Raw genomic sequence first — 24,192 nt, 5'->3', positions numbered from 1 at the left:
GCAGCTGGTGAATTTTGTAAGTGCAGGAGTGTAAATATTTCTCCCAGATATGCCATAGAGACCGAGCACAGCGAGGGAGCCGGAACCAATATAGGGGGGTTTGGGAAGATTCTCTCATCCCCCCTGAGACTTTTTTTTAAATGATGGGTTGAAATGGGGCATTTTAGAGCACACCTTTAAATCAAATTGGGTAAAAAGCCAAACAGTTTGGAATTGGTTTTGTACGGTAACTCATGAAAATATCCAATAGATGCAAGTCACCAACAGTGCACAGGAGCATTTCTCCAACACATTTTCATGATGCCTTTGCCCACGATATGTGCCAGTATACAACAGTTTCACACTGGCTGTGCACATGCAGTTCCACGCTGACTGCACCATTATACCCTATTATTCCCATTCCATTATACTGTAGTATTCCCATATAAGAACGCGCTATGTTTGCTTTGCGCATAATGCCAGTAATGATACTATTAGAAAACATGTCCATGTTTGTTCGGCCAATATATGGCAGTATCCCCACTCCAGTTGGCTTTACCATTAAAAATGCAGGCCACAGTATAAAAACATGTTCAAACTGGCTGCAGCAAAATTCCAGTCTAGCTACATAATAATACTTATCAGGCTTGCTTTACCAAAGATGCCCGATATAGCAGGTCACCCCACAGTAAGAATAATACCACTGACCATGCTTGCTTTATCAACGATGCCCAATACAAACTGTCATGCCAAAGTAAGAAATGGCTAGACTGGTTGCATACAAATGCCAGTCTAGCTTTGTAATAACACTTATCATGCTTGCTTTATCAAAGCTGCCCAATACAAAATGTCATAATACAAAAAGAAATGACAAGACTGGCTGCATTAAAATGCCAGTCTAGCTACATAATAACACTTATTATGCTTGTTTTATCATCCAAGCCCAGTAAATAAAAAATGCCATGCCCGCCACCTGGTGCACCAGCACCTCGCACTCCGACATAATCACATTTTGATTATGTCTGAGTGCGAGGCATTGGAGGCCAGGAGGCAGATGTGTGTCTGGTGCTAGGGTCCCAGGGTAGAGCCATGTAATTTTTATTGGGTATAGATGCCCAGTAAAAACTGCCATGCCCGCCCCCCTTGGGCCTCGATCGCCTCCCAGGCACACAATAAATTGGGTGCGTGCGAGGTGCTGGGGCGGGTCCAGGTATGGCATTTTTATAGATGGCCATTAATAATCAATTATCACATGTGAGCGCTGGAGGGCTTAGGGGTCAGGCATGACATTGCATGTGAAACACTAGGAATCCCAGAAAATTCTTTACTGGTCATACCCAGCAAAAAATGCCATGTCTGCCCCCTCAGCCCCAGTGTCTCTCACAATGAATGTGGTAGTACGTATGTAAAGCGCTGGGGGGTATAGACCCCATATCCTCCCACCCACACACAAGAAATGTGGCTATGTGTACATGCCAGATGTTGGGAGTCTAGGGAGCAGGTCTGGTATTTTTTACTGGACATAGAGGTCCAGTAAAAAATACCATTCCTGTCCCCTGGGCCCCACAGCGCCTAACACATGCACACATTCAATGTAATTATGTTTGTATGCAAGGTGCTGGGGGACCCAGTGGAAAAGCATGGTATTTTCTACAAGACATCTATCATAGATGTCCAATAAAGAAAATACCATCCCTGTCCCTGGGACCCACAGCACCTCACATACGCACACAATCAATGTGATTATGCGTGTATGCGAGGTGCTGCAAGACCCAGGAGAAAGGTATTTTTTACTGGACATCTATCATGGATGTCCAGTAAAAAGAAATACCAGCCCTGCCACTGGGCCCCACAGCGGCTAACACATGCATGCAATCAAAGTGTTTATGTGTGTATGTGAGGTGCTGGGGGCCCAGGGCAAAAAGCATGTTTTGTTTTTTACTGGAAATCTATGACAGAAGTCCAGTAAAAGCAATACCATCCCTGTCCCCTGGGCTAGACATCGCCTCAGAAGGAGAGCTGATTTTGGCCAATAAATAATGAACAAACACACATACACATTCACACAACATTCAGACAGCATGCACCCGTTCATTCACACAAGCACCCATCATCATACACTCACTTATAACAACACAAGCATCCATGAATCTATATAGATATTTAAATAATAAATGAACATACAAACACGCACACATTCATATAGCATTCACACAGCAAGAAGCACCCACTCATTCACACAAGCACTGATTATCATAGTTAACCCTTATGGTCCTTTTAATTAAGATAGCACATCATACGATGAATGGGATGGAGAATAACTTTCACACCAAATAAGAAGACCGATGCAGGAAGTTGGCAAAGTGTCTGTGTTATTCTCAATTGTCTAAACAGGGAGTACAACGGACATCTACGGACGTCCCACAGCCTTGTCTCAGTGCATTTCATAAAGAGCAGTACTTTTATAGCAAAAACTCGTCATACGTTACATCACACTACGTGGCAAGCTGAGAAAACCTACGTGGGATTGTGATAGTACTAAGGGGAGTATCTAAGTATACTTTCTATAAGGGATTGGATTGTGATTGGGCTCTATAGTCAGGTGGGCAACTCATGCCCTCCCTTAGTGCAAGTCATCTTCAACAGTTATTAGAAACACAATACATCATTGGCTCTCAAACTATAAGGCCTTCGTTATATGGCCCTCTACAATTGGTTGGCACACTTGTACTCTTCTGGAACATTCAATACTCAAGCAGCACATAAGCTGGTACCCAGGTGCCAGTGGGTGTACTTGACCGTGCCTCCCCACTCAATTAGCTCAACATCTCTCATTGCTCATGCCTTCTGCCATTCAGATTGTCCTTGAACTTGGCCTTGTAGTTGCTTTCCTTCTCTGGGAATATAAGGGATTGTGAGCACGTTCTTATCAAGGTTCAGGTCTACATGCCGAGTTCTATTTCCATCTTAGAATCACATGACGGGAGACAGTGAATCTGCCCATTTAATAGCATTTAAATGTCTCGAATAAAGAAACTTGCCACTCATGTGTTCCCTCGGCATCTCACATTCACTGTTCTTCATGGACTCATAACCAGTTTTGGTTGCTTTAGCCTTTGAGCTATCATCCTCCTTTCTCCATGGGTTGCGCTTACTAAAATTGTGACATTGAATGTCCAGATTCTATATATATATATTTATATATATATATATATGGTCTACTTGTGTTACGGAATCTGTAAAGTTATCAAACGACTTGCATTTTCTGCAGTGCGTCTTCACAGATGCAATCTTCATTCGGCACATGACAGTCTTCTTGTTTCTTTACTTTGCCATAAGTTTCTATAAGGTCTTTGCATTCTCTTCTCTGGGCATCCTTCCCAGTGCGTCACGTTCATTTCTTGTGCCGTCACCAGCCTCTCTTTTCACATCTTCACACTTCTTCAGGCCTCTCCCTCAGGAGACTGTCATCTCTTCGGGGATACATCATATAGGGTTTCCTCAGTGGATACCTTGTCTCAAAGGCTCTTCGTGGTATAGGTACTGGAGTTGCACATGTTGCAATTCCGAGTTTCCAACATATAGGCAAAATTGGGGGCAGAACTTCCTGCAGAGGCATTTAGCTGCTCCTCTACATTCCCCCCTCTGGTTTATTTATCAACCACTCCTTCACCAGTCTCCACATCTTCTCCACACAGAATTCAAACATCACAATCACCAATATTGCTCCCAAGAGCTTGAAGATATTCGTCATCCATTGTGGAACCCACGAGAAGATAGACACAAACCATCTGTCTTCTGCAATATCTTCTGCCTCATCTTCTATCTTGTTGTATAGCTTAATTAGCAACATGATGGCCTCTGTCAAAGTCCCATTCTCGTCATCGTGAGAAGTATGAACGTGCAACATGATTTTCCAATTTTGGCGCAAACACCTCCATCCATTGCTGTGATCATATCAAGGACATATCTTTTCTGGAGGGTATTCAGCCTTATGGCCCTCAATTCTTCCTTGATCGCACTGAATCCTTTTATGGTAGTGTTGATTGTCTGCAGGCGTTCCCATCTGGTAATCTGTAACCATTTCGAATTGGCCATTGTCTGGAACCCTGGCATGAAGATAATTGTGAAGATTGAGGCAGTCTTGCTAAATAACCTATGCTCATACAGAATAGCATCAAAGGATTCTATCGATTTAGCAGAGAAATAATTCTCCCTCCTTGTTCAATTGAGGAATTCAAGTGATCTTCTCTTCTTCAAATGGGCATCTGCTTTTGGAAAATCATCAATGTTCAGGTCGCTTTGAGGAATCACTAACGCTGGAACATGAATAAGCACTATCATATGATATGATAAAGCATTTATATTGCGCCTATACACAAGTGTTTCGAGGTGTGACGAGGCAAGGGAGGGGTAACAGAGGGAAGACAGACAACAATCCTACTAGGCCACGTGTCATTCAGATTGTGCAAGTGCATTGGAGGGGGAAGGGGTAGCGTGCAGGGGGAAGCGGTAGGGACAGTGCAGTACATGGATAATAGAATAAGTAAAAGTACAGCCAGCAGGTGGTAAGTGCAAGGGTAAGTGCAGACAAAAAGGGTCAAGTGCTGGTAGTGGGAAGCAGTCCCCAAGTGCGGTGGTTGCCAGGAAGGCAGTGCGGGTGTGCGACTGGTGAGGGAAGGGACCTGGTCCAGAGATCAGAACTTGGCCAGGTAACCAGTGCAGTTTCAGTTTCAGCCAGGAAGTCAGCAGGGGAGAGGAGGAGAAAAAGAAGAAGCAAAGAGAAAGGTTTTGAGGTGCTTCGGGAACCGGAGATGATTCTCCTCCAGTTTGAAGGAGGCAGGGAGGCTGTTCCAGAAGGAGGCCCCAGCCAAAGAAAGAGATCTACCACCAACTCATTGCTTGGAGAAGCGACTGACCCTGAGGGAGTTTGAGGCAGATGAGCGAAGAGCTCGAAAAGGAAGATATATAGGAAGTGAGAGTTGAAGGTATTGAGGCGCCAGGCCCCAGAAGGACTTTTGGACAATGCAGAGGGTTTTGAACTTAATCCTCGCAGCCACTGGGAGCCAATGGAGAGATTTCAGTCCTGGAGAGATACGATTCCTGGGTTTAAGGCCAAGGACAAGTCTTGCAGTCCTGTTCTGGATGAGAAGCAGGCAGATTTAGAAATAGGCTGTTGCAGTAGTCCAGCCTAGAGAGAACCAGAGCTCTGGAGACAGTGAGCTTCTGGGGGAAGGAGAGGAAAGGAAGAATACCTCTGAGGAGGTGCAGCTGGTAGTGTGACTGCTTGGAGACATCAGAGTTGTGAGGAGGGAAGGAGAGTGTGGCATCGAAGATGACCCAGAGGTTCTTAGCCTCACAGGTGGGAGCAGGAAGAGGGCCAAGAGAGGCCGCACAGAGAGTAGCAGGAAATGAAGGAGCAGGTGTGCCGATGAGGAGAATCTCTGTCTTACTGGCATTAAAGCAGAGATCATTGGTGGCACACCACTCCTGGATGGTGGACAGACCGTCAGAGATGAGAGAGGGAGAAGAGGTGGCTGAGGGTAGCCTGAAAATGAGCTGAGTGTCATACGAATAGCACTGGAAGTTGGGGCAGAGCGTGGCAAGGCGGTGGGCACGAAGTGCCAGGTATTGGTTGAACAGCTAGGCATAGAGGTTAGACCCCTGGGGAACACCACAGGTAGAGAAAGAGATGGAGGAGAGGAAAAACCCAAGTTGAACCTGCAAGGGTCGATCAGAGAGGAAAGAAGTCAGCCATGCCAGGGCCTGAGCGGTGATGCCCAGGTTATCGCGTAGACGGTTGAGCAGGATGACATGGTTGACCGTGTCAAAGGCAGAAGAGTGATCAAGTAAGATGAGGACACAGCGGGTGTTGGAATCAAGGTTGAAGAGCAGGTCTTTACGGATGTTCACGAGAGCAGCTTCCGTGCTTATGGCAGCTCTGAAGCCAGAGTGATGATCATGGAGACAACCAACAGATTCAGTGTGAAGCTTGAGCTGGGAGATGGCCAGCTTTTCCAAGAGTTTGCCCAGGAAAGGAGTGATGGAGATTGGGTGATAATTAGCCGGGCATGATGAGTCGGCAGAGGGTTTCTTAAGAAGAGGATGCACAAGGGAGTGCTTCAGGGGGGAAGGGAAGACTCCAGTGGCAAAGGAGTGGTTGCAGAAGTTGGCCAGAGCAGGAGCCAGAGAGTCAATGTGGTCCTTGATTGGCCAGTTCCTTGCAGATTTTAAAGAGTTCAGCGGAGTTGTTAGATGCCGCAGAGATGCGGGCTTGCATATTACCTCTCTTCTTGGTGAGGACAGAGAGCCAGTATTGCCTTTGGAGCAGGCGGTAGGCTAGTTTGTCAGAGGATGTACATGAAGCACACCATGTCCTCTCAGCCACCCTGAATTTGCGTTTAAGGGTGACGAGGTCTGAGTCGTAGCAGGAGTTGCACTTGGCTTTGGGCTTCAGGCAGATCCTCATGTCAGGGGCAAGAACATCAAGAGTATCAGATAAAGCAGAGTGGAGTGGAACACATCCTTCCCCAATCCTTGGGCAGCTTCATTTAAGCTCTGAACCCACAGGCCCAGTAGTGATCCATTAGAACTACTGTCCCATTCTTCATGCCTGGTAGATCAAAAATTCGGTCACACTGATGATTTACACCAACTTTCCTTGTGCCATTGTTTCTGAAACAAATAGCTGCACTGGCCAGAGGTACTATCTGCAACAGTCCTTCTTTATTGTCGACACATATAAACAACTTCACCCTTTTCGGCCAGTGGTGCTTGCATTCATTCTCTGCAATGTCTATAACTGGCTCATAATATCATGTTAGTGCTGCTGCCTTGCACACAATCAGGCCTTCTGCCCATCCTTCCGGAGTCAACATGGTTTCTTTGATTTGTAATTGACCTCTTTCCTTACTTCTTTGTATGTTTTCTTCATTCTTGTCTTGGCAAAATGTTCATCTTGTTTTCTTCTCTTCTGATTCCTGCTCTGCTCATTCCAGGCTGTTCATATTTTATCACTAAATTCTGTGTTTCTGGTCTCTCTCTTGTTTTCAACTCTTGCACATAGTTATCTTCTCTTTGGGGTGTCTTTTCAGTTATCCACATCTTTTTTTAAATTTATTTATTGTGCAATAGTCAACATTAGACTTTTAACATGTTTATAATCATGCAACAGAATAATAGAACTAAAATACTTCAATCAATTTACAAAATTCATGTCAGTAAAATCTTCATCTATTTTTTAAAAAAGATTATTAAGAGAAAAAAAGAAAAACAAAGACTCAGAAAAAACAAACATTTCTCACAAACACTAAAATTAATTATATAAAAAAACAAGACTACTGTGACTACGTTAAGCAATACCAGACATAGAAAAAAAATAATCAGTAGATCCAGGTTCCAAAAAAGAAAAATCACCTATACAGAAAAACAATTTCATTATCCACATCAAGGATGCTGTTCAACCCTGGAACTGTCCTTGTGTCTTGCAAAGTGCGAGATGCATTAGGCAATTAGCTTTTTGCATTGTTCCCTCTGTAACTATGAATACACTGGAGGTCCCCATAGCATACGGTATGAGAGCACAAAAATAGCAACTCTCCTTGGAAGTTCTCGCTACCCACTTTTATCATGTGCTGATACCACATGTTATTACCCAAATGTGCTGTACTGTCTAAATATGTGTTAATACTATTATAATTTTCCTCTGCACTTCTCCTGTACCTTCCTCTTAAAATGTTAGCAGCCCTTGGAAACAACTCTAAAGCAGCTCTGCTCTGGGCAGAAAACACTTGAGACCTTGACTCATCGGTAATGGGTACATCAACCGTAATTCCTGGAGTGGGGAGAATCAAAGGAACTAATGCCTCTTTTGGATCATAATAATAGAAAAGATGAATCATAAGAAACAAAAGGACACAAAGCATAACTGTGCATATGTATATTTCAAATGAACATATTAATCACCATTACTTATGTCATTCTGGTATCTCTTGAGCTTGCTCATTCTTTGAAATCGTACCATTTTCAAGATTCCTCATGTTTGCTTATACTCAAGTTTAAGGAAGAAAAACACTACTCCGGCAATTGGAATATATTTGTTATTTTCAGTAACTCCTCTACGATTGCTATAAGCAGCCGCCTTATTATAGGGCAATTTTTAGGATACTGTAAAAATGTGTGGATGTCCACATCTCTTCTAACAAGTGCAGGATAAGCTCAAAGAATAAACACAAAAATAGTAAGCACGATACGATGCACATTACTTTCAGGGAGAACCATAAACTCAGTTGAACAAGTATTCAGTAAGAAATGAATCAGGGTACTGCTCCCTTTTCCAATTATCGAAACCGAATTCGAAATCCAGTTCAGGCATATTTGTGATGTATCAACAACTTTCTAAAGTTCATTTTCAAAGAATTCGGTGGCTCAAGAAAAAATTTGCACCCCTGTTATAATATCTATAAGGAGTATCTAGTAAGAACCACAGTCCAAATGCAAATGTGCATTTATTTGTCAATCCGTTGGTTTATCGTCCTTCTTCCTTGTTAACGTTCGAGTCTGCACACACTGAAATTCTTCTTCTTGTCTTGCTTCTGGATTGATCATTGGGGGTGCGCCGGTCTCACCAGTGTAGAGCTTGACGTCGTTGAGTTGAATCCAAGCTCCTCTGCCTTGAACTTTTATTGCTGAGGGAGTAATGTCCTCCACAATGTACGGTCCGATAAATATTGGCTCATGCCACTTTAAAGTAAAGTTACGGGTATGCAGCACTGTATCTCCAGCAAACAGTTTATGTGCTGATAATAATTCATAAAATCTGGTTGCTGAATGGTTTTCATCTGTGTTCTGAGACTGACCCCCCTGACGCTTGAGTTGATCTGAAACAACAGAGATACTAGCAGTCATACATGTCAAATATTCATTTAATCAGTTTCCTAACATTTTTGCAGTGCTCTGGGCATCACTTCTGCTCCTCGATGGAGGAGTTAAAGGCATTCTCATTCGTCTTCCTGTCACTAGCTGATGGGGTGTGAGATGGTGGTCAGACCTGGGCTGATTCCTTAGGGCATATAAAGATAGGGGTAGGCAATATAGCCATCCCTTTTTCAATGTCAATTTAAGCTTGTTGACTCTTTCATTTAGAAGGCCATTGAGTCTCTCACATATCCTGTTCCCTTGCAGGTGATAAGCAGAAGAAAACATGTTCTTAATATTCAGCAATAATCCTATTTGTTCAAATACTTCATTAACAAAATGTGGCCCATTATCGGATCTCAGCACCTCACACATTCCCCATCTTGGAAAGATTCAAGTACTAAAAAGTTTGCTGCGCAAGTGGCATCAGGGTGTGTACAAGGACCTGCTTTGATCCACCTGGAGAAGGGACACACCACCACTATCCGATACCTGTATCCATTACATACTTGCAGCATATCAACATAATCGATATGTAAATGCTGAAAAGGACCATTCGGTCGAGGAATTACTCCTCTAATCGTTTGCAGTGAAAGCCCAGCGCTAAACCTTTGACATACGATGCAGTTTACAACATAAAATGCAATGTGTTCTAACTGGTTCAGTGCGAAACAGTCTTCTGCAACTGTTGCAGAAAGACTTTCCCTAGTTAAATGTGCAGGGTAGTGCTGCTGTTCAAGCGCTACCCTTGAAAGTGCTACTGGCATCACTGTCTTTCCAGTACTGTCCTGCCGCCATAATGCTTCTGTGGGGGATAAATAACACCCCTTCGTTTCCATAATTCCTGCTCTTCCTGTGGTTCACTGTTTTAACCCTCCTTTAACTGGGCTCTTGGTAAATGATTAAATCCTTCATTCACTATCATAATCTTAACTACCTTCTCCTTAACATCTGGAGTATCAAAACTTGAAATATCTGGTGAACAAGCAACCCTTTTGGCTTCTGCGTCTGCGGCTTCATTACTGCAAGAGATAAAGTCTGCTTGCATAGTATGCGCTGCGCATTTAATTATCGCTATGGCTACTGGGAGTTGTAGTGCCTTAATAAGTCTGTCCAATAAGGATGCATGCTGCACTGGAGTGCCGTCCGCTCGGAGGTAGCCCCTCCTTATCCAACATGCTAGCCCTGCATGTATGGTTGACATCACATATGCAGAGTCACTGTACACCGTCACTTCCTGCCCTTCACGTTTTTCGTGCATGACAATAAGCGCTATCAATTCTGCTCTTTGTGCAGAAAAGTGAGACTATAGTCTTGCACTTGCTACAACCTCAAATTTACCGTTTGCTCTATGCCTCACTAAAGCTGCTCCAGAATGCCTTTCTCCACTTGTTTGATACATTTTCAAAGAACCATCAATAAAGAGAATCTCCCCTCCTGACAATGCATTCTCTTTTATGTTTGGTATATCATCATAAAACTCTTCATAGTTTGCGCAGTCATGCAAATCCTCGCCCTCTGCCACAGGCTCAGCTACAAATGTGGCAGTGTTCACTATTTTACATCTGACAATTTTAATCGCTGGGTTTGATATGAATACTTCATATCCAGAAGCTCTCTGAGATGTCAATGTGGCCTTAGGTTTCTCCAAAATGGCAAACAAAGCATGCTCCACAAAAAGCATCATAGAACAACCCATTACAATGATTGTAGATTTCTCAATTGCGAATGCGGCAGCTGCCAATGACTGTTTGCAAGGAATGTGCCCTTTCATAACCGGGTCTAGAATCCCACTATAATATGCCAGAGGTTTTTACCCTGGCGTAGTTCTCTGTGTAAGCACTGCTGTCATAACTGTCCCATTTGTATGTAAAAAGATTAAAAACTCCTCAGCATAATTGGGAATTCCTAAAACAGGCACTGTACAAATTGCTTTCTTCAACTTTTTAAATCCTCCCTCCATTTCCTCAGTCCATTCTATTTTTTCATTATTCGCCTGTGCTTTCTTTAAAGACTGTAAAAGGGGTCTTGTGTATGAACTATAGTCAAACACCCATGCTCTCACATAATAACAATCCCAAAAACTGTTGCATCTGCTTCACCGTATGCAGTTTTTTAGTTTTCATGATCGTTTCAGCTCTTTCAGGTGTTACCTTCTTTCCCTCATGTGAGATCAACTGGTATATGTACAACACTTCTTCTTGAAAATACTGTAACTTTTCATTGTCTACCTTGTATCCCTTGTCTGCTAGAATAGTCATTAATTGAATCGATTATTGTCTACACTCATCTACTGTTGTGCTACAAATCAAAATGTCGTCTACATATTGTATCACGATGCTTTTCAAATCAATATTGCCTAGGTCCATCTTTAGGACTCTATTAAAGATCGATGGGGACTCACAGTACCCTTGAGGCAGCCTCGTGTTTCAGGCTGATATGACGGAATGAAAACAAATTCAAGTCTTGTGTGTTTTTGTGCAATGGGATTGAGAAAAACACATTTTTCAAATCAATCACGTGAAATATCACACTTCTACTGGGATACTGCATATTATCATTGCCGGATTAGCAACTAAAGGAAACTCTGCCTCTCCAATCTGGTTAATCGGTCTCATATCTTATATGAATCTCCATGACTCTCCCTTTGATTCCTTCATAGGTTACACTCCGGTATTGCACAATGATTCTGATGGTACCAGAATACATTGCTCCATCAGTGCTGAAATAGTCTAAAAAATGCCCTCATCTGTCTCTCGAGACATTGGGTATTGTCTTGCTTGAGGTGAAATCGCTCCTGGTTTCAGCTTTATTTTAACCTCCCCTACTCCTTTTAATACACCCATATCATAAGTGCCTGTAGACCATAAAACGCTTGACACTTTCTCAAGTCTACGTCAAAAAATGTCGGACGCTGCCGCATTATCACCATGCGCTGTGGTATCTCCCTTTTCTCTATTCTGATCCAATATGTAATGCTCATAAAGAACACCACTTCATCATCTGATGGATCATCTCTATATCTCTATACATATCATCATCAGTGACGTCAGGCAATCGGCACCCTTCCCCAATAGCAATCAATGTTCTCCATGGTCTACCCTCATCAGCTGTTCTTTCGAGCACTGCCATTTCCCCTCATACTATGGCTGCATCTAACTTTAGGGGGATGGTCTGCCCCCCCTCTTCGTCCATAGGTATCAGTGGTCCTAATAAAAATTCATCAGGTATCATCATAGTTATTCCCATTAAGCCAGGTAGCCATGTTAACAGAATGCTCATCCCATAAAGGGAAACTTTCGGTTCTATCGGCACACCTCGCAGAGCCATTTGCTATGTGAATGCTAATAAATATTCGCCCACATTCATATCATGTATCTCAGGAGTGGAGCACATTATACCTTTGTCAGAAAAATAAATCTTCATGTTAACTTTTGTCATTAAGTCTCTTCCCAAAATATTAACTGGTGTCTGCAGTGAATACAACAATGGAACAGACATATCACACTCTCCTATAGAGACTGGTAATTAATCAGTAAAAGGAACTTGACTTGTAGCTCCAGAAAATCCTTGAGCATTCATGGCATTTCCCGACATTGGATATTTTCCCTCTCATATACATGAACGAGTCGCACTAGTGTCTACTAAAAATGAAAAAGATTTGCCTCCTACCGTCACATCAACCCTTGGTTCCTCTTGGGGTCTGGTGTCACATATAGTACTGAACACATCAAGTCACCCTGTGAGCTGTGATATTGTGGATAAATTCATACCCCTGTATCTCTCCCAAATGCCATCAGCTCTTTAACCAAGAATAGCTGCTAGGAGACCCTTAATATCTCCTATTGCTAAGGTATTTCCTCCTGTCATTTTTTCAAACTCATAATCAATTTTCCCGCACCCGCTGTTAAACTGGGGAGATTGCACCTTAAATTATCCTTATCCATCTGTGGCCATGGAATATAATGTGGTCTTGCCCCCCCTTTTTCCAATAAGGGAAACTGTGTAAATCTCGATTTGCAATCGGCTCCCATCATCTGCCTATCCATAGTGGGGACAATGGTTCCTGATTGCCTTCTTCCTGGCAATGACCTTAACCTGTTTACATATGGCTGTGATTCTCTCTTCTCACTATACGATCGTTCTTTAGGGCACTCTGGATATGCCATAGGATCGGGCGTTCTTTCTGTAGGTTGCTCTAGATCAGACCATCTTACTTCCTTGTTTGCCTGCAGGCCTCCCTCGCGGGCATATGCACCTCCTCCCTCTTCCCCATGGAAGGATTCTCTCTCCTCATCTGACATATCTAATCCCCAACTAGTGTGACTTTCATCCCCTTCACCCTTGTCTAAGGACAGTCTACTGAAGACAAGGCTCTTTTCTTAAAACTGAATGGATTATTCTCTTTGATTCGTGATTGGAAGACTAGGGTTTGTTCTCCCTTCCTTTCGGCTTCCCAATTTGCCACTTTCTCTTTAGACCTGGTAGGCTTTACTTTATCAATTCTATCTCCGATGCTCCCTATATCTAAGTCCTCTTCTAGGGTTGCTCTATATGGGCCTGACGTTGCTCCATGTAACAAGAGGAATTATTTTATACCTCTCCATTGTATTACTGGAATTGGATCCATTAATTATTTTTGAATGCGATCAATATTGCATTCCCGCTGTCTCCGTTTTCATTCTAATTCTTCATCTACTTCTCTTCCCTTACTTGCTTCCCATCTAACTCTCTCCTCTTCCTTTATTATCTCATCTCTCCTCAACCCTGCTCTTATTTCTTCCTCTTCTCTTCATCTTTGTATTCATCTGTCTTCATTTCTGTGCTTCTTCCTCTTATCTCTTCCTTTCTTGCTTATCCCGTTCTTCTATTGCTCTCTGTCAGTTGTCATATTTCCTTTGCTCCTCTGCCCTTTCTTCTTTCTTTTGTTGCTCCTCCTGATACATCTGTTCTTGCCGCTGTCTGCTCTGTCATGCTCGTCTTCTTTCAATCTCTTTTCTCATTCCCTGTCTTTCCTGTCCTGTTCGTCTTGATCTTCCCTTTGCCTAACTTCCTCAAGGCTTTTCCTATCTAGCTTGAGTAATATCTGTCCTCCCATCCATTTGTTCTGTACGAGTGTTACTTTGTCAGATTTATCCTTTTCTCCTTTCCATCTCTTGATCTCTCGATCTATCTTTGTCGATACATTCCATTGCTCGCTTTTCTCTACCCTATTCTGTAAAACCTTAAAGATCTCCTCTTTTCTCTTAGTCTCCTATCGTCACTACTATAAGCAGGTGGTTCGTATATCAGATTACTATACCCCGTTGCCGTTTTCAATTCCTTTAACAGATAAAATCCTATGTCTTCCGTGCTATCACTAGGCAAGGGGAGCAGACGGCTCAACACCTTCCTCTTAACACTGGTTAAGCATCCAATCCTCAGGTAGCAGATCCTCTCTCTCTTCCTGGTACATCGTCCAAAGCTCTAAAATAGATAACCTTTTCTCCGATTTTCAGTGTACGCAGCATGCAAGTGTGTGGTCATGTGTTGCAATACTGCTTTCGCCAATGATCCCCCTTGTGGCCATGGCATGAACATCTTATGCACTGTGCATTTCACCCATTCTGCACTGTACTGTTTGAGCTTGGACATGTGTTTTGGCAGTGTCTTATATAAATGCATCAGAGGAGTAATGTCTCCCATTGTGACAAGTCTCAGTTGACGGTCAATACTTACCAATGTTTACAAAAATAAATGTTATGAAAACAACAAATATGCGCACGCTCCAACAATCGCCGCTCAAAACCTCTATTTTTCAATAATCTCAGTCTATCTGTGCGTCGGTAGTAACAGTTTCTCTAGATATATGCTATGTCTCCTTGACCCTTTCTCAATTCTCCTTACACAATTGTCGCTCTTCGACACCTTAATTTACCACAAATACACAGACAGACGAGTCGACTCTTCAAATTTATCCTCAGTGATCACTCTTGTTATCGTTGCCCTTAATAATACCCTGATCACATGATTTGAACTGTCATCTTGTATGGACCAGCCCAATACTTAGCCTAGTTTACTTTGACTGAAGTGTTTGACAATTGCTTCTAAATCCCTTGGGTTAGGACTCCCAGGATTTCTCTCTCTTATTTACACCAAAAAAACTCACTCGTTACTTTCCCGTTATTTTATACTACCCGTTACTTTTCCCTGTTACTTTCAACCTACCACAATCCCATCCCCTCAGTTTGCCATTCCCCTTAGTCCACTCACCATTCGCTCATTCAGCTTGAGGCCTTCGGTATTGACTCCCCCCTCCAATCAACCACTTTTGCCTTCTGTCCAGAAAAAACATCTGTAGGAACCAGGAGGGGTTTCATCAAAGAGGGACCCGTCTGACCGTCTCGATTTTCTTGCAAGAATTCTATATCGGCCGCTCTCCGCGGGAAACCTCGCAATCTTAAGGCTACATAGCGGAGGGTGTCAGATTGTCCGAAATACTGGGGTCTTACTGGTGATCAGTCTTGCTACCAAACCATCCCACATGCTACCAAGTGAACCCTTATGGTCCTTTTAAATATGGTAACACATTGTACGATGAATGGGATGGAGAATAACTCTCACAAAATAAGAAGACCGACTCAGGAAGTTGGCAAAGTGTCTGTTTTATTCTCAATTGTCTAAAACAGGGAGTACAACAGACATCCACGACGTCACACAGCATGGTCTCAATGCATTTCATTAAAAAAACATTACTTTTATAGCAAAAACTTGTCATATGTGACGTCATACTATGTGGCAAACTAAGAAAACCTATGCAGAATTTTGATAGGACTAAGGGGAGTATCTAAGTATGCATTTTATAAGGGATTGGATTGTGATTAGGTCTCTTTAGTCAGTTGGGCAACTTATGTCCTCCCTTAGTGCAAGTCATCTTCAACAGTTATTAGAAACACAATACATCATTGGCTCTTAAACTATAAGGCCTTTGTTATATGGCCATCTACAATTGGTTGGCACGGTCGTACCCTTCTGGAATATTTGATTATCGAGCAGCACGTAAGCTGGTACCCCAAGTACCGGTGGGTGGACTTGACTATACGTCCCCACCCAATTAGCCCAACATCTCTCATGCCTTCTGCCATTCAGATTGTCTTTGAACTTGGCCTTGTAGCCGCTTTCCTTCTCTGGGAATATAAGGGAGTGTGAGCACGTTCGTATCAAGGTTCAGGTCTACATGCCCACTTCTATTTCCATCTTAGACTCATGTGACAGGAGACAGTGAATCGGCCCATTTTATAGCATTTAATTGTCTCGAATAAAGAAACTTTCCACTCATGGTGTTCCCATTTTGCAACTTAACAAGGGATGCCTCAGCATCTCTCATTCACTGTTCTTCAAGGACTGATAAACAGTTTTGGCTGCTTTAGCATTGACACCGGGCCAAGCAGTCTTCCAATGGTCCATCTTTGAGCCTCGGCTTATTTCTTTGCTGCGATATACACACAGCTGTCAATCCTCCTTCCTCCACGGGTTGAGCTTAATAAAATTGTGACATCAAATGTCCAGTTTCTACATATATGTATATTGGCGACACCGCCTGCAGTCTATTTCCTACGTATAGCCAGCCTTTACGATTACTTAGTCTAGTTGCGTTACGGCATCTGTATAGTTATAAAAACGACTTGCATTTTCTGCAGTGCTTCTTCACACGTGCAATCTTCATTCTGCACCTGAAAGTCTTCTTGACTCTTTACTTCGCCATCAGATTTTATAAGTTCTATGCATTCTCTTCTCTGGTCATCCTTCTCAGTGCGTCACGCTATTTTTTTGTGACGTCACCAACCTCTCTTTTCACATCTTCACACTTCTTCAGCATCTCACACAGGAGCCAATCATCTCTTTGGGGATACATCATATAGGGTTTTCTCAGTGGATACCTTGTCTCAAAGGCTCTTCGTGATATAGGTACCATTACTGGCGTTGCACATGTCGCAATTTCCAGATTCCAACAAATAGGCAAAATAGGGGTGGGACTTACTGCAAAGGCATTCAGCTGCTCCTCTACAATACACTCACTTATAACAACACACACATACATGCTTCGATGCACACATCTAAATAATAATTAAGCTAACATAATTTACCATCTGCCCCGGTCCTGAAGTTCCCCCCCCCAAAGCTCCAGCTCCTGCAGCATGAACAGAAATCAGGAAGCAACAAAACATGTCTTAACCAGGTTGCCTTCAGCCACTCAATTTATAAGCACTCTGCATGTCCTTCACTGAAGTCCTGTTAAAAACGAGCATTGGCAAAGCCAACAGTTTTGGCTTGTGTATAAGTAGTAGGCATTTTCCAGGCACTGCTATTAGATGCACAGGTATTTGCACCATTTTGCACCAGCTACCATCAATTGCCAGTTAATACCACTACAGCTGTGCCTGGCAAGTGCCTTTCCCATGCCTACACCAAAGTCCAAACTGTTGGCATTGCCAATGCTTGTTTTCTTGGCTTTCTACGACTTGCAGTCCTGGAGTCATGAAAAAGGAAAACTACCAGTCCAAGAAAAAAACAAAAAAACAAAGACAGGAATGGATTAACAGGCATTACCTAAATGACACGGAGCATGTGGGCTTTTATGGAGAATATGGGCCTCATTACGAGTCCGGCGGTAACCGAGGCGCCTTGTTACTGCCGGACTCGTATTAACATTCCGCCTCCGTGATTCCCGGAATTACCGGGGCATTACAACCCCGGTCTTCCGGGAATCACGGAGGCGGAATGGTGTTAATCCCCATTCCCATTGAGTCCCATTGGACTCAATGGGAATGGGGATCATGGAAACACCGGCAGCATCTCGTCCCCCTGCAGGAGTTGTGATCGCCCGGCATGGAAACAACAGTGGCGGCGGGTTTACCGCCACCGTTGTTTCCATACCGGGCGATTTGTAATGAGGCCCTATGTCAATGTACATTGCATTTAGTAAACACTGGGAACAAACTATCACTACCCATGCCCATTAAGCCATAGTCAGCCGAATAAGCATGCATGTGTCAAAGCAACATGCACTATGAGAGTGAATTGCTCTATATCAATAAAACATTCCTTCCAATTACTCGCTGTTGACCCAAGTCCATGAATTACGGAACCTAGTGCACACTTCTGTGTTCAACCAGTGATCACAGTTTGGAATGCAAGCCAGAAGGACTCACCCTTTCATCCTTCCATAGCCGATGAAATGAGCAATCATGGGCCTCCCTGAATAATTTGCGCACGAAATGTAGAAAAGTCGCAGAAATCTTGCACAGCCCAAAATGATGACCATATATTCAGTGCAGAAACCTGTTTCAAATTACCTTTTACAATGCATGTGTACCAAGTTTCACACTCAGCTGTGATTTAGTTTGGTTCAAATGTGTGCATCTCAGACCTGAACCAGCAAAAACAAGATTAGCTGGAGTGGATACCAATGTGTACCTATTATGTTGTAACTTGCTCTCTAATCTTTAAATAACTGCAGTTCTCCTCCAATTTGGTGACAAATAAGAGTGGCGAGGCCAGGGCTGTCCTTAAGTGTCAAATTAATCAATTTCTTAGACACACATCCAGATACCGGAGATGATTTTCATCCTCCATCTAAGATAAAGTATAAATCCATGCACAAGGAATCTTGGTCCCAGGGATGATGTTGATGGGGCAATCCTATTCCTGATGCGGTGGAAGGGTGGCAGTACAGACCTTGCCGAAGATATCTGCATAGGTATTCTAGTAAGATGACCACATTTGATAGATGGCCCCCAGTAACTGCTGTAGAAGAATTGTTGGTGGGTGGAACCCTGAATTATGGGCCCAAGGGGTGTCCCCAGAATGTTTATATGGCCTGAACCCCTTTTCCTGTTGTAGTAAAAGTAATGGAAGATTAGGAACAGAAGATTAGGCTCATCCAAAGCAGGTTAATGCAAAGCCAACCAGGGCTACCTAGTTGGTCTCCAAACTGTGGAGCATACATCAAGTTAAAAGTTAAGGTCTTGGCGATGTCCCTCCTGTTCCAATATTAGCACCACCAAAAACAGTGATGGGTGCAATGTGAATTAATCTTAAAAACTGTCATGGCTCTGAGCAACCTTCCATGCCACCGATGTTTAGCCCATCTGTGCCACTTCACAGGGGGACCAGTCTTAAACAAATCAGCAAAGGTACTTGCTTACTGGGGCCAGTCTAGCCTGAACATTTATGCAACATAGTCTGTGCACGGACGTACAAGCAACCCTCAATGTATTTCATCATTGTTGGGCGTCATCATTGAGGTGAAGCTTGGCTTTCTAGGGTGCAGTGATCAAGGGACCAAGGGCCTCATCACAAGTTTGGCAGTAACCCTTAAATGTGGCGGTAACGCTATTAACGCCACATTTAAGTGTCTGCCAAATCACAGGCTTGGCGGATTTAGCCCCAGCTCTGAGCTGAAGGCAAATCCACCACGATTTTACTGTTTTTCGGCGCTATTACCGCCAAACATTCCCCATTGGGCACAATGGGGAATGGGAAATTTCCAAATGGGCCCAATGTTCCGCCAAACCCGTGATCCGGTGCTAATAGCATTGGGGGTTTGGAGGTAGGATTAATAACCCCGGCTGTAATACCGCCGGGGTTAGCGCCCATCTGGTGATGAGGCCCCAAGTCTAGTCATTCCTTCTCTCATTTAGGGGGATACATTATTCACCAATAAATGTGAGGGGAGAAAGGTTTTGAATTAATCTTAACCACTGGCATTGCCCTGGGCAACATTCCACGCCACACTTTGTAGCCCTATCTGCACCATTGAAGATGGAGATCAGTTAGCCATATGCACATTACTATTGATACTGCCACCAATGGTAGTAGTCCAACCCAGACAGCTTGGATATCATGCCTGAAGATAAGGGCTTGTCATCCAAAGCTTGCTCTGGTTCTGGAGCCTCCTTATAATGGGTAGGAACATGCAATGTTTAAGGACAAGTTATGTCAATATCATTTTCATTAGCTTCAGACTGCATTTGTCCATTCCGGTGTAAACCTCTTGCACAACAGACTGAACCAAGATAAAAATGAAGAACTGGAGCGTTTGTGGTGTTTACTAAGACCTGGTTATGTAAACCTACCTCACTTGCCTCTGTCGTTCCCAATAGGGACCAGCTGCAGCATTTCCCTATGACTTTTGCCGGGAAACTCCTGACTGAAATGCTCAGGATTGTCATCATACAGACACAAAATGTGTTTTTCTCCATCAGTCTTGCTCTTCTGAGGTTAAAAGACTGTGTACCCCTATTTGCATGGGTTAATTCAGGACAGGGTTCACAGTGTCTTTGACAATAACTTTCTTTGTTTTCATAATGGGCCATTGCTGGCCAAGGCTGGGAGTCCAGTCTTCTCTGTTCCCCTTCGCTCAGGTGTTGCTCCACTTGAAGGACAAGATCAAGGACTGGCAAGCAGGCTGTGGGCAGTGACAGAATTATGGGAAGTGCATTCTTCTTCCTAAAGCCCTGAGAAAAAACAGTGGCCTTCTTCGCTTTCAACCACTCAATAAAAGATGCCAATTGGTTGAAGCTTGCCACATGCTGTAGCAAAGTCTCATTATCGTGTCATAGCTCAAACTGTTCAAAGTTGGCACCCTTAGTATGATCCTTAGTCTCAAATATCAGACCTAATGCTATGGTAAGTGTATCAAAATCATAAAGTAACAGGTTTTTGGATTGTAATAAGTGGTAATACGAGGCAGCTTCTATTTTGGCAAGTAGGACAGTAGAAGAGATACCTTTGAAGCAGAATCCACAAAGGCTGAACGTCGGCATAAAACAATGCAATTGCACCGGTTTATCAAGTTAAAAAAAATCATTCTACGGGGCCAAGGGAAAAGGAATATGCAGGTGAAATAGCTGAGTGACTACATGACTCGGAGTAGGAGGTGACGCTGTTGGAGCTGCAGATGACAGCCACATGAGGAGGTGCACTAGCTCCCAACTCACAGGTTTTACCAGGAAGTGTATGTTAATACACCTATAATTGATCAAATCTGGCATTGATGGATGCATGGGCATTGACGATCTAGGTACACTAATCTACTGAGTCATGCATAATGGCCACCACCCCCTAGGGAGCCTGGTTCATGGGAGCTGACAAGGGACTCCCCAAACTGTTAGGACATCCAGGATGTGCCTATTAAGCTACCTCGGATGGGCCCTTTGATCTATCACAACTCTGGGTAGGTAAGGGAGCCCACAATGGAGTAAGAAAACAAACGTTGGCCAGGCACAGTGGTGCTCTTGCTAGGTTCACTTCTGAACCGGGTGAAGGCGTGGTCCGTATCTCGCTTGATGCCTATTTAGCCCAGGCGAGACAGGCTGCAATTTATGGGGCAGAGCTGTGGGGACATGAAAAAGCAGGTGCTCTAGTGGTGGTAGAGAATAAATATCTAAAAAGTATTTGGGGTTTACCATCTTCAACACCTAACTGTTAGAAACTGGTATGCAAGGCATTGAGCACATTTGCCAATTTCGTCCACTTTACTGCTGGGTTTGGTTATGGTCAAACGATTCTCTCATATAGAGAAGCCCTGATGGACGTGATTAGCCAGAAAGGGGGGTTGTCCCTGGCATGAGTAGCACATGGCAATGCTATATGAGCAAATTTTGACCACTTTTTTGTTAGCGGCTTGTGCGATGTGGCCTGGAATTCATAGACAAGAAAGGAGATCCCAAAACAAGCTACCTATTGATGTCAACATATAGGTTCGGAAATTCAGACTAACATGAGGCAACTGTGAATCAAAATCTTATGTGGAAACATATATCACAAGATATAAGCAAAGGCCGGTATTACAAAAATATTCTAAATTTTATTTTCTGTTACATTCTAAAAAGAAGGGACGTCAATGGTCCATCTTTTAAAAAAGACGACATGTGACAACCGATAACAACAAATACTGGGACACAGTATTCAAAAGCATATAAATATCTGTTGGCACATGTCAAGACTCAATAAAGCTCATTGCCGACTTAGAGTGGTGTTAGTAAACACAGGTGACTTCCAATCATATGCAATACAATTGATTTTTCAAGGGAGCCCCCATTGAAGATGTGCCGACAGAAATGACTCTGTTTCCAGCCCTAGATATGTGAACACTCGAGGTAATAAGTGTCAACTGTTGTAACCGGACACCTGATGGTCCGACTAAGGCTTTCGTCAGGACACACAGAGGACATCTGATGTTGGATGTCGTGTTTTCAGAAGAGATGCTTTTTGTATTTGACAATATATCTAAACAAAAACACAAAAATGTAAGACTATTACCAACCGGCTCAGTGACTCATTGCAATTATAGCGTTACCTCATTATTCCTAATATTTCCAAACATTTGAATAATTTTTACATGTGCATCACAGGTATAACATTATCCAATAATAAATATACCACTTAGTTATATTCGGATACATCTAATTTCTCTGTCCAATATTCTTCTTATATTGAAGGTATTTTGGCCCAAGGCCCCAGAAGGCCTGTGGACAATGCAGAGGAATTTGAACTTAATCCTCGCAGCCACTGGGAGCCAGTGTAGTGATTTCAGTCCTGGAGAGTTACGGTCCCTGGGCTTGAGGCCAAGGACAAGTCTCACAGTCCTGTTCTGGATGAGTTGCAAAGGGCGGAGAGTAGAGGCAGGAAGATTTAGATAGAGGCTGTTACAGTAGTCCAGCTTCGAGAGAACCAGGGCTCTGGAGACAGTGAGCTTCTGGGGGAAGGAGAGGAAAGGAAGGATACCTCTGAGGAGGTGTAGCTGGTAGTGTGACTCCTTAGAGACGTCAGATATGTGAGGAGAGAAAGAGAGTGTGGAGTCGAAGATGACCCCAAGGTTTTTTGCCTTGCAGGTAGGCGCAGGAAGAGGGTCAAGGGAGGCCGGCCAGAGAGCTGCAGGGAAGGAGGGAGTGGGTGTGCCGATAAGTAGAATCTCAGTCTTACTACTATTAAGGCAGAGGTCGTTGGCGGCACACCATTACTGGATAGCAGAGAGACAGTCAGAGATGAGGGAAGGGGAAGAGGAGGCTGCGGGGAGCCTGAAAATGAGCTGGGTATCATCCGCGTAGCACTGAAAGTTGGGACAGAGAGCGGCGATGCGGTGAGAAAGAAGAGCCAGGTACTGGTTGAACAACCAGGGGGAGAGGTTAGATCCCTGGGGGACACCACAGGTAGAGAAAAAGATGTCAGAGAGGAAGGAACCCAGTTGGACCTGGGAGGGTCGATTGGAGAGGAAGGAGGTCAGCCACGCCAGAGCCTGACCAGTGATACCCAGGTTATCACGGATACGGTTGAGCAGGATGGTGTGGTTGACAGTGTCAAAGGCAGAAGAGACGTCGAGCAAAATGAGAACACAAGGGGTGTTAGAGTCAAGGTTAGAGAGCAGGTCCTCACGGATGTTCAGGAGAGCACTTTTGGTGCTTCTGGCAGCTCTGTAGCTTGACTGATGGTCATGAAGAATACCAACAGATTCAGCATGGAGATTAAGCTGGGAGTTGGCCAGTTTCTCCAGGAGCTTTCCCAGGAAGGGAGTGATAGAGATTGGGCGCTAGTTAGCTGGGCAGGAGGGGTCGGAAGAGGGTTTCTTAAGAAGGGGGTGCACAAGGGAGTGCTTGAGGAGGGATGGGAAGACTCCAGAGGCGAAGGAGTGATTGCAGAAGTCAGCCAGGGCAGGTGCCAGGGAGTCAATGTGGTTATTGATAGTTTTGGAGGAACAGGGATGGACCTGTTTTGACAAGACTTTCATAGATCGGACTTGTCTCTAAACCTTGTCAGCAGAAAAAAGGGCAAAGGCAGAGAAGGAGGGAGGAGGGGTGGCTGCAGAAGGGCCTGAGGGAGAGCAGGGAATAGAGGGGGGGGGGGGGTGATAGGAGGAGAGTGAGGACGGGATGTCCTGAGTTTTTGAAATGAAGTGAGAGGCCAGTGCCGTGCAGAGGGCCTGGGAGGGGACAGGAGAGGTGGAGACTGCAGCAGGGTTGGCCAGCTCCTTGCAGATTTTAAAGAGTTCGGCCGAATTGTTAGATGCCGCAGAGATGCGGGCTTCTCTTGAGTATTCGTTTTGCCTGTGACCTTTTTTATTCTAAGGTGCAAGCTACGTGTTTCATACCTTCAAACTTTTGTGGACCCGCTCGGCTGCACTACCACTGCGTGTTTTTTCATGTCGCTGGGTGTGGGGAATCTTGTTTGTATAACGAGCTGGAATTGGAAAACTCCTTTACTGGATGCTAATCTCTCTCGTGTGCTCTGTCATAGTTAACCACATAACAGAGCAGT

The sequence above is a fragment of the Ambystoma mexicanum genome, chromosome 5q (assembly GCF_040938575.1).
Source record: "Ambystoma mexicanum isolate Mex_15411 chromosome 5q, UKY_AmexF1_1, whole genome shotgun sequence".
In the NCBI taxonomy this organism is placed as follows: Eukaryota; Metazoa; Chordata; class Amphibia; order Caudata; family Ambystomatidae; genus Ambystoma; species Ambystoma mexicanum.
Note: the sequence above shows the minus strand (reverse complement) of the source record.